The sequence below is a fragment of the Arachis hypogaea genome, chromosome 17, assembly GCF_003086295.3.
Source record: "Arachis hypogaea cultivar Tifrunner chromosome 17, arahy.Tifrunner.gnm2.J5K5, whole genome shotgun sequence".
NCBI lineage: Eukaryota > Viridiplantae > Streptophyta > Magnoliopsida > Fabales > Fabaceae > Arachis > Arachis hypogaea.
Window position 1 is genome coordinate 60,998,279 of NC_092052.1, and position 9,933 is coordinate 61,008,211.

Below are 9,933 nucleotides of genomic sequence, written 5' to 3' on the forward strand. Positions count from 1 at the left end.
TAATTTTCAAAATTATCCCTCCCCCATCTTATTCTATTTATTCATTCATATCCTAACATCTCATCTCACATCTCTGCCATCCTCACAGTTGTGTTTCTTCCATTATATTACATTCTTTGTCTCCCCCTCTTCTTCTACTCACACAGGGATCCCTATACTGTGGTATAAAGGATCTCTATTATTATTATTATTTTTCTGTGCCCTCTTCTTTATCATATGAGCAGGAGCAAGGATAAGAACATTCTTGTGGAAGCAGATCCAGAACCTGAAAGGACTCTGAAAAGGAAACTAAGAGAAGCTAAAATACAACAATTCAGAGATAACCTTTCAGAAATTTTCGAACAGGAAGAGGAGATGGCAGCCGAAAATAATAATAATGTAAGGAAGATACTTGGTGACTTTACTGCACCTAATTCCAATTTACATGGAAGAAGCATCTCCATTCCTGCCATTGGAGCAAACAACTTTGAGCTGAAACCTCAATTAGTTTCTTTGATGCAGCAGAACTGCAAATTTCATGGACTTCCATCTGAAGATCCTTTTCAGTTCTTAACTGAATTCTTGCAGATATGTGATACTGTTAAGACTAATGGAGTAGATCCTGAAGTCTACAGGCTCATGCTTTTCCCTTTTGCTGTAAGAGACAGAGCTAGATTATGGTTGGATTCTCAACCCAAAGACAGCCTGAACTCTTGGGATAAGCTGGTCACGGCTTTCTTAGCCAAGTACTTTCCTCCTCAAAAGCTGAGCAAGCTTAGAGCTGATGTTCAAACCTTCAGACAGAAAGAAGGTGAATCCCTCTATGAAGCTTGGGAAAGATACAAACAGTTGACCAAAAAGTGTCCTTCTGACATGCTTTCAGAATGGACCATCCTGGATATATTCTATGATGGTTTATTTGAGCTATCAAAAATGTCACTGGACACTTCTGCAGGTGGATCCATTCACCTAAAGAAAATGCCTGCAGAAGCTCAAGAACTCATTGACATGGTTGCTAATAACCAGTTCATGTACACTTCTGAAAGGAATCCTGTGAGTAATGGGACGCCTATGAAGAAGGGAGTTCTTGAGGTTGATACTCTGAATGCCATATTGGCTCAGAATAAAATATTGACTCAGCAAGTCAATATGATCTCTCAGAGTCTGCATGGAATGCAAGCTACATCCAACAGTACTCAAGAGGCATCTTCTGAAGAAGAAGCTTATGATCCTGAGAACCCTGCAATAGCAGAGGTAAATTACTTAGGTGAACCTTATGGAAACACCTATAACTCAACATGGAGAAATCATCCAAATTTCTCATGGAAGGATCAAAAGCCCCAACAAGGCTTTAATAATGGTGGAAGAAACATGTTTAGCAATAGCAAGCCTTTTCCATCATCAACTCAGCAACAGACAGAGAACTCTGAACAAAATGCTTCTAATTTAGCAAATCTAGTCTCTGATCTATCTAAGGCCACTGTAAGTTTCATGAATGAAACAAGGTCTTCCATTAGAAATCTGGAAGCACAAGTGGGCCAGCTGAGTAAAAGGATCACTGAAATCCTTCCTAGTACTCTCCCAAGCAATACAGAAGAGAACCCAAAAGGAGAGTGCAAGGCCATTGACATAAGCACCATGGCCAAACCTGTAAGGGAAGGAGAGGACATGAATCCCAAGGAGGAAGACCTCCTGGGACGTCCAGTGATCAATAAGGAGCTTCCCTTTGAGGAATCAAAGGACTCTGAGGCTCATCTAGAGACCATAGAGATTCCATTGAACCTCCTTATGCCCTTCATGAGCTCTGATGAGTATTCCTCTTCTGAAGAGAATGAGGATGTTACTGAAGAGCAAACTGCCAAGTTTCTTGGTGCAATCATGAAGCTAAATGCCAAATTATTTGGCATTGATACTTGGGAAGTTGAACCTCCCTTGTTCATCAATGAACTAAGTGATCTGGATCAACTGACATTGCCTCAGAAGAGACAGGATCCTGGAAAGTTCATAATACCCTGCACTATAGGCACCATAATCTTTAAGGCTCTGTGTGACCTTAGTTCAGGAATAAACCTCATGCCCCTCTCTGTAATAGAGAAACTGGGAATCTATGGGGTGCAAGCTGCTAAAATCTCATTAGAGATGGCAGACAATTCAAGAAAACAGGCTTATGGACAAGTAGAGGACGTGTTAGTAAAGGTTGAAGGCCTTTACATCCCTACTGATTTCATAGTCCTGGATACTGGAAAGGAAGAGGATGAATCCATCATCCTAGGAAGACCTTTCCTGGCCACAGCAAGAGCTGTGATTGATGTTGACAGAGGTGAAATAGTCCTTCAATGGAATGAAGACTCCCTTGTGTTTAAAACTCAAGGATCTCCCTCTGTAACCATGGAGAGGAAGCAGAAAAAGCTGCAGAGTCAACTAGAGCCCCCACAGTCAAACTCTAAGTTTAGTGTTGGGAGGCCACAACCAAACTCTAAGTTTGGTGTTGAACTCCCATATCCAAACTCTAAGTTTGGTGTTGGAGAGTCTCAACAAAGCTCTGCACATCTGTGAGGCTCCATGAGAGCCCACTGTCAAGCTATTGACATTAAAGAAGCGCTTGTTGGGAGGCAACCCAATGTTTATTTATCTAACTATATTTTTCTTAGTTATATGTCTTTATAGGTTCATGATCATGTGGAGTCACAAAATAAATATAAAAACTGAAAACGGAATCAAAAAACAGCAGAAGAAAAATCACACCCTGGAGGAGCATCTGTCTGGCGTTCAGCGCCAGAACAGAGCATGGTGCTGGCGCTGAACGCCCAAAATGGGCAGCTTCTGGGCGCTGAACGCCAGAACAGGCATGGTTCTGGCGTTCGACGCCAGAAATGGCACACAAATGGGCGTTGAACGCCCAAAATGGCCACCAACCTGGCGCTGAACGCCCAGAGTTGGGTATAAAGGCATTTTTACATGCCTAATGGGTGCAGGGATGTAAATCCTTGAACACCTCAGGATCTGTAGACCCTACAGGATCTACTCAGGATCTGTGGACCCCACAGGATCCACTCAGGATCTGTGGACCCCACAGGATCCACTCAGGATCTGTGGACCCCACAGGATCCCCACCTACCTCCACTCACTTCTTTTCACCACTCTCTTTCACACAACCCCATAAACACTCTTCCCCAAAAACCCTTCACCAATCACCTCAAACTCTCTTCCCCATTACCTCTTCACCACTCACATCCATCCACTCTTCCCCATAAACCTACCTCATAAACTCCACCTACCTTCAAAAATTCAAAACCAATTTCCCACCCAAACCCACCCATATGGCCGAACCTTAACCCCTCCTCCCTACCCTATATAAAGACCTCCATTCTTCATCAAATTCACACAACACATCCCTCTACACTCCTCTTGGCCGAAACCACATCTCCCTCTCCCTCTCCATATTTCTTCTTCTTCTTCTTCTTCTATTCTTTTGTTTATTGCTCGAGGGCGAGAAATATTCTAAGTTTGGTGTGGTAAAAGCATAAGCTTTTTGTTTTTCCATTACCATTGATGGCATCTAAGACCGGAGAATCCTCTAGAAGAGGGAAAGGGAAGATAAAAGCTTCCACATCCGAGTCATGGGAGATGGAAAGGTTCATCTCCAAAGCCCATCAAGACCACTTCTATGATGTTGTGGCCAAGAAGAAGGTGATCCCTGAGGTCCCTTTCAAACTCAAAAGAAATGAGTATCCGGAGATCCGACATGAAATTCAAAGAAGAGGTTGGGAAGTTCTAACAAATCCCATCCAACAAGTCGGCATCCTAATGGTTCAAGAGTTCTATGCCAATGCATGGATCACCAAGAACCATGATCAAAGTAAGAACCCGGATCCAAAGAACTATGTTACAATGGTTCGGGGGAAATACTTAGATTTTAGTCCGGAAAATGTGAGGTTGGCGTTTAACTTGCCCATGATGCAAGGAGATGAACGCCCCTACACTAGAAGGGTCAACTTTAATCAAAGGTTGGACCAAGTCCTTATGAACATATGCGTGGAAGGAGCTCAATGGAAGATTGACTCCAAAGGCAAGCCGGTTCAACTAAGAAGATTGGACCTCAAGCCTGTAGCTAGAGGATGGTTAGAGTTCATTTAATGCTCAATCATTCCCACTAGCAACCGGTCTGAAGTTACTATAGACCGGGCCATCATGATCCATAGTATCATGATTGGAGAAGAGGTGGAAGTTCATGAGATTATACCTCAAGAACTCTACAAGGTGGCTGACAAGTCCTCCACATTGGCAAGGTTAGCCTTTCCTCACCTCATTTGCCACCTATGCAATTCGGCTGGGATTGACATAGAGGGAGATATCCTCATTAAAGAGGACAAGCCCATCACTAAGAAAAAGATGGAGCAAGCAAGAGAGCCCAGTCATGGAGCTCAAGAGGCGCAAGAAGCTCATTTCCATGAGATCCCAGAGATGCCTCAAATGCACTTTCCTCCACAAAACTATTGGGAGCAAATCAACACCTCCCTAGGAGAATTAAGTTCCAATATGTGACAACTAAGGGTGGAACATCAAGAGCACTCCATCATGCTTCATGAAATAAGAGAAGATAAAAAAGCAATGAGGGAGGAGCAACAAAGACAAGGAAGAGACATAGAAGAGCTCAAGGACATCATTGGTTCCTCAAGAAGGAAACGCCACCATCACTAAGGTGGATTCATTCCTTGTTCTTCTTTCTTCTGTTTTTCGTTTTCTATGTTATGTGCTTATCTATGTTTGTGTCTTCATTACATGATCATTAGTAGTAGTAACTATGTCTTAAAGTTATGAATGTCCTATGAATCCATCACCTCTCTTAAATGAAAAATGTTTTAATTCAAAAGAACAAGAAGTACATAAGTTTCGAATTTATCCTTGAACTTAGTTTAATTATATTGATGTGGTGACAATGCTTCTTGTTTTCTGAATGTATGCTTGAACAGTGCATATGTCTTTTGAAGTTGTTGTTTAAGAATGTTAAATATGTTGGCTCTTGAAAGAATGATGACTAGGAGACATGTTATTTGATAATCTGAAAAATCATAAAAATGATTCTTAAAGCAAGAAAAAGCAGCAAAGAGCAAAGCTTGCAGAAAAAAAAAAGAGAAAAAAATAGGCGAAAAAAATAGAAAGAAAAAGAAAAAGCAAGCAGAAAAAGCCAAAAGCTCTTAAAACCAAGAGGCAAGAGCAAAAAGCCAGTAACCCTTAAAACCAAAAGGCAAGGGCAATAAAAAGGATCCCAAGGCTTTGAGCATCAGTGGATAGGAGGGCCTAAAGGAATAAAATCCTGGCCTAAGCGGCTAAACCAAGCTGTCCCTAACCATGTGCTTGTGGCGTGTAGGTGTCAAGTGAAAACTTGAGACTGAGCGGTTAAAGTCAAGGTCCAAAGCAAAAAAAGAGTGTGCTTAAGAACCCTGGACACCTCTAATTGGGGACTCTAGCAAAGCTGAGTCACAATTTGAAAAGGTTCACCCAATTATGTGTCTGTGGCATTTATGTATCCGGTGGTAATACTGGAAAACAAAGTGCTTAGGGCCACGGCCAAGACTCATAAAGAAGCTGTGTTCAAGAATCATCATACTGAACTAGGAGAGTCAATAACACTATTCGAAATCTAAAGTTCCTATAGATGCCAATCATTCTGAACCTCAATGGATAAAGTGAGATGCCAAAACTATTCAAGAAGCAAAAAGCTATAAGTCCCGCTCATATGATTGAAGCTCTGTTTCATTGATAGTTTGGAATTTATAGTATATTCTCTTCTTTTTATCCTATTTAATTTTCAGTTGCTTGGGGACAAGCAACAATTTAAGTTTGGTGTTGTGATGAGCGGATAATTTATACGCTTTTTGACATTGTTTTTAGTATGTTTTTAGTAGGATCTAGTTACTTTTAGGGATGTTTTCATTAGTTTTTATGTTAAATTCACATTTCTGGACTTTACTATGAGTTTGTGTGTTTTTCTGTGATTTCAGGTATTTTCTGGCTGAAATTGAGGGACTTGAGCAGAAATCAGATTCAGAGGTTGAAGAAGGACTGCTGATGCTGTTGGATTCTGACCTCCCTGCACTCAAAGTAGATTTTCTGGAGCTACAGAACTCGAACTGGCGCGCTTCTAATTGCGTTGGAAAGTAGACATCCAGGGCTTTCCAGCAATGTATAATAGTCCATACTTTGGCCAAGCATAGATGACGTAAACTGGCGTTCAACGCCAGCTCTCTGCCCAATTCTGGCGTCCAGCGCCAGAAAAGGATCCAAAACCAGAGTTGAACACCAGAAATGGATCAAAACCTGGCGTTCAACTCCACAAATGGCCTCTGCACGTGGAAATTTAAAGCCCAGCCCAAGCACACACCAAGTGGGCTCCGGAAGTGGATTTATACATCAATTATTTACTCATGTAAACCCTAGTAGCTAGTTTATTATAAATAGGACCTTTTACTATTGTATTAGACATCTTTGGATTACCTTATGATCCTTTGATCACGTTTTGGGGGCTGGCCATCTCGACCATGCCTGGACCTTCACTTATGTATTTTCAACGGTAGAGTTTCTACACTCCATAGATTAAGGTGTGGAGCTCTGCTATTCCTCAAAGATTAATGCAAGTACTACTGTTTTCTATTCAATTCATCTTATTTCACTTCTAAGATATACATTCGCACCCAAGAACGTGATGAAGGTGATGATTATGTGTGACGCTCATCGCCATCTCCCCTATGAACACGTGCCTGACAAACACTTCCGTTCTACATGAAATAAGCTAGAATGAATATCTCTTAGATCTCTTAACCGGAATCTTCGTGGCGTAAGCTAGAATGATGGCGGCATTCAAGAGAATCCGGAAAGTCTAAACCTTTCTGTGGTATTCCGAGTAGGATTCAATGATTGAATGACTGTGACGAGCTTCAAACTCGCGAGTGCTGGGCGTTAGTGACAGACGCAAAAGGAGGGTGAATCCTATTCCAGCATGATCGGGAACCGATAGATGATTAGCCGTGCTGTGACAGAGCATGTGAGCATATTTTTCACTGAGAGGAGGGGATGTAGCCACTGACAACGGTGATGCCCTTGCATAAAGCCAGCCATGGAAAGGAGTAAGACTGATTGGATGAAGACAGCGGGAAAGCAGAGGTTCAGAGGAACGATTGCATCTCCATACGCTTATCTGAAATTCTCACCGATAAATTTACATAAGTATTTCTATCCCTATTTTATTATATAATATCCGAAAACACCATTATCACTTTATATCTGCCTGACTGAGATTTGCAAGGTGACCATAGCTTGCTTCATACCAACAATCTCCGTGGGATTCGACCCTTACTCACGTAAGGTATTACTTGGACGACCCAGTGCACTTGCTGGTTAGTTGTATCGAAGTTGTGACAAATTATGAATGTGTAATCACGATTACGCGTACCAAGTTGCTCACGTGCCAGGAATAGTTTGAGCCTGGACATCACAATTTCGTGCACCAAAAGGCAAGGAAGAGACATTGAGGAGCTCAAGCACTCCATAAGATCTTCAAGAGGAAGAACTAGCCGCCATCACTAAGGTGGACCCGTTCTTTAATTTCCTTGTTTTTATTTTTCTGTTTTTCGAAATTTATGCTTTATGTTTTGTTTATGTTTGTGTCTTTATTACATAATCATTAGTGTCTAGTGTTTATGTCTTAAAGCTATGAATGTCCTATGAATCCATCACCTTTCTTAAATGAAAAATGTTTTAATTGCAAAAGAACAAGAAGTGCATTATTTCGAATTCTATCTTGAAATTAGTTTAATTATTTTGATGTGGTGGCAATACCTTTTGTTTTCTGAATGAATGCTTGAACAGTGCATATTTTTGAATTTGTTGTTTATGAATGTTAAAATTGTTGGATCTTGAAAGAATAATGAAAAAGGAGAAATGTTATTGATAATCTAAAAAATTATAAAATTGATTCTCGAAGCAAGAAAAAGCAGTGAACACAAAGCTTGCAAAAAAAAAAAAAGAAATAAAGAGAAGAAAAAAAAAGCAAGCAGAAAAAGCCAATAGCCCTTTAAACCAAAAGGCAAGGGTAAAAAGGATCCAAGGCTTTGAGCATTAATGGATAGGAGGGCCCAAAGGAATAAAATCCTGGCCTAAGCGGCTAAACCAAGCTGTCCCTAACCATGTGCTTGTGGCGTGAAGGTGTCAAGTGAAAAGCTTGAGACTGAGCGGTTAAAGTCGTGGTCCAAAGCAAAAAGAGTGTGCTTAAGAGCTCTGGACACCTCTAACTGCGGACTCTAGCAAAGCTGAGTCACAATCTGAAAAGGTTCACCCAGTTATATGTCTGTGACATTTATGTATCCGGTGGTAATACTGGAAAACAAAATGCTTAGGGTCACGGCCAAGACTCATAAAGTAGATGTGTTCAAGAATCAATATACTGAACTAGGAGAATCAATAACACTATCTGAATTCTAAGTTCCTATAGATGCCAATCATTCTGAACTTCAAAGGATAAAGTGAGATGCCAAAACTGTTTAGAAGCAAAAAGGCTACAAGTCCTGCTCATCTATTGAAGCTAATCTTCATTGATAAGTTTGGAATTCATTGTATATTCTCTTCTTTTTATCCTATTTTATTTTTAGTTGCTTGGAGATAAGCAACAATTTAAGTTTGGTGTTGTGATGAGCGGATAATTTATACCTTTTTTGGCATTGTTTTTACATAGTTTTTAGTATGTTTTAGTTACTTTTTATTATATTTTTATTAGTTTTTATTCAAAAATCACATTTCTGGACTTTACTATGAGTTTGTGTATTTTTCTGTGATTTCAGGTATTTTTTTGCTGAAATTGAGGGACTTGAGCAAAAATCTGATTCAGAGGTGAGAAAGGACTGCAGATGTTGTTGGATTCTGACCTCCCTGCACTCGAAATGGATTTTATGGAGCTACAGAAGCCCAATTGGAGCGCTCTCAATTGCGTTGGCAAGTAGACATCCTGGGCTTTCCAGCAATATTTAATAGTCCATACTTTGTCAGAGATTTGATGGCCCAAACTGGCGTTCAAAGTCAGCCTAAAACATCTTGGCGTAAAACGCCCAAACAGGCACCAGAATTGGAGTTAAACGCCCAAACTGGCACCAAAGCTGGCGTTTAATTCCAGGAACAGCCTAAGCACGAAAAAGCTTCAATGTTCAGCCCAAGCACACACCAAGTGAGCCCCAGAAGTGGATTTCTGCATTACCTACACTTAGTTATTCATTTTCTGTAACCCTAGGTTACTAGTTTAGTATAAAAACTACTTTTAGAGATTTATTTTACATCTTTGATAGAGCTTTTTGCCATATTTTACATTTGGAGAGGCTGGCCTCATGGCCATGCCTAGACCTTTCACTTATGTATTTTCCATGGTGGAGTTTCTACACCCCATAGATTAAGGTGTGGAGCTCTGCTGTTCTTCATGAATTAATGCAAGTACTATTGTTTTTCCTTCAATTCACGCCTACTTCTTCTCCAAGATATACTCTTGTTCTTAATTCAGTTAAGTCAGAGTGAAGGGGTGACCAGTGACAATCACCCAATCTTCGTTACTCGCTTAGCCAAGATCGCGTGCCTAACAACCACAAAGCGATCTACATGATGTTCAACGTAGTTATTGGATGACAGCTGGAGTATATTCTCTTGGATATCTAATACACGGACTGAGTCTATGAGATTAGTATCTTCGTGGTATAGGCTAGAACCATTGGCAGCATTCCTGAGATCTAGAAAGTCTAAACCTTGTCTGTGGTATTCCGATTAGGATCTGGGAAGGGATGACTGTGACGAGCTTCAAACCTGCAAATGTTGGGCGCAGTGATAGTGTGTAAAAGGACAATGGTCCTATTCCGATGCTAGCGGGAACCGACAGATGATTAGCCGTGCGGTGACAGCGCATATGGATTTGTTTTC

General features: G+C 40.8%; 1 non-coding gene across 1 annotated transcript; it reads right to left on the reverse strand.

Moving 5' to 3' along the window:
* Window positions 1-750: 750 nt before the first annotated feature.
* LOC112767628 (small nucleolar RNA R71) lies at window positions 751-858 on the reverse strand. The gene has a single exon (XR_003185070.1). It is a non-coding gene; the product is annotated as a small nucleolar RNA R71 (small nucleolar RNA).
* Between the last annotated feature and the right edge of the window lie 9,075 nt (window positions 859-9,933).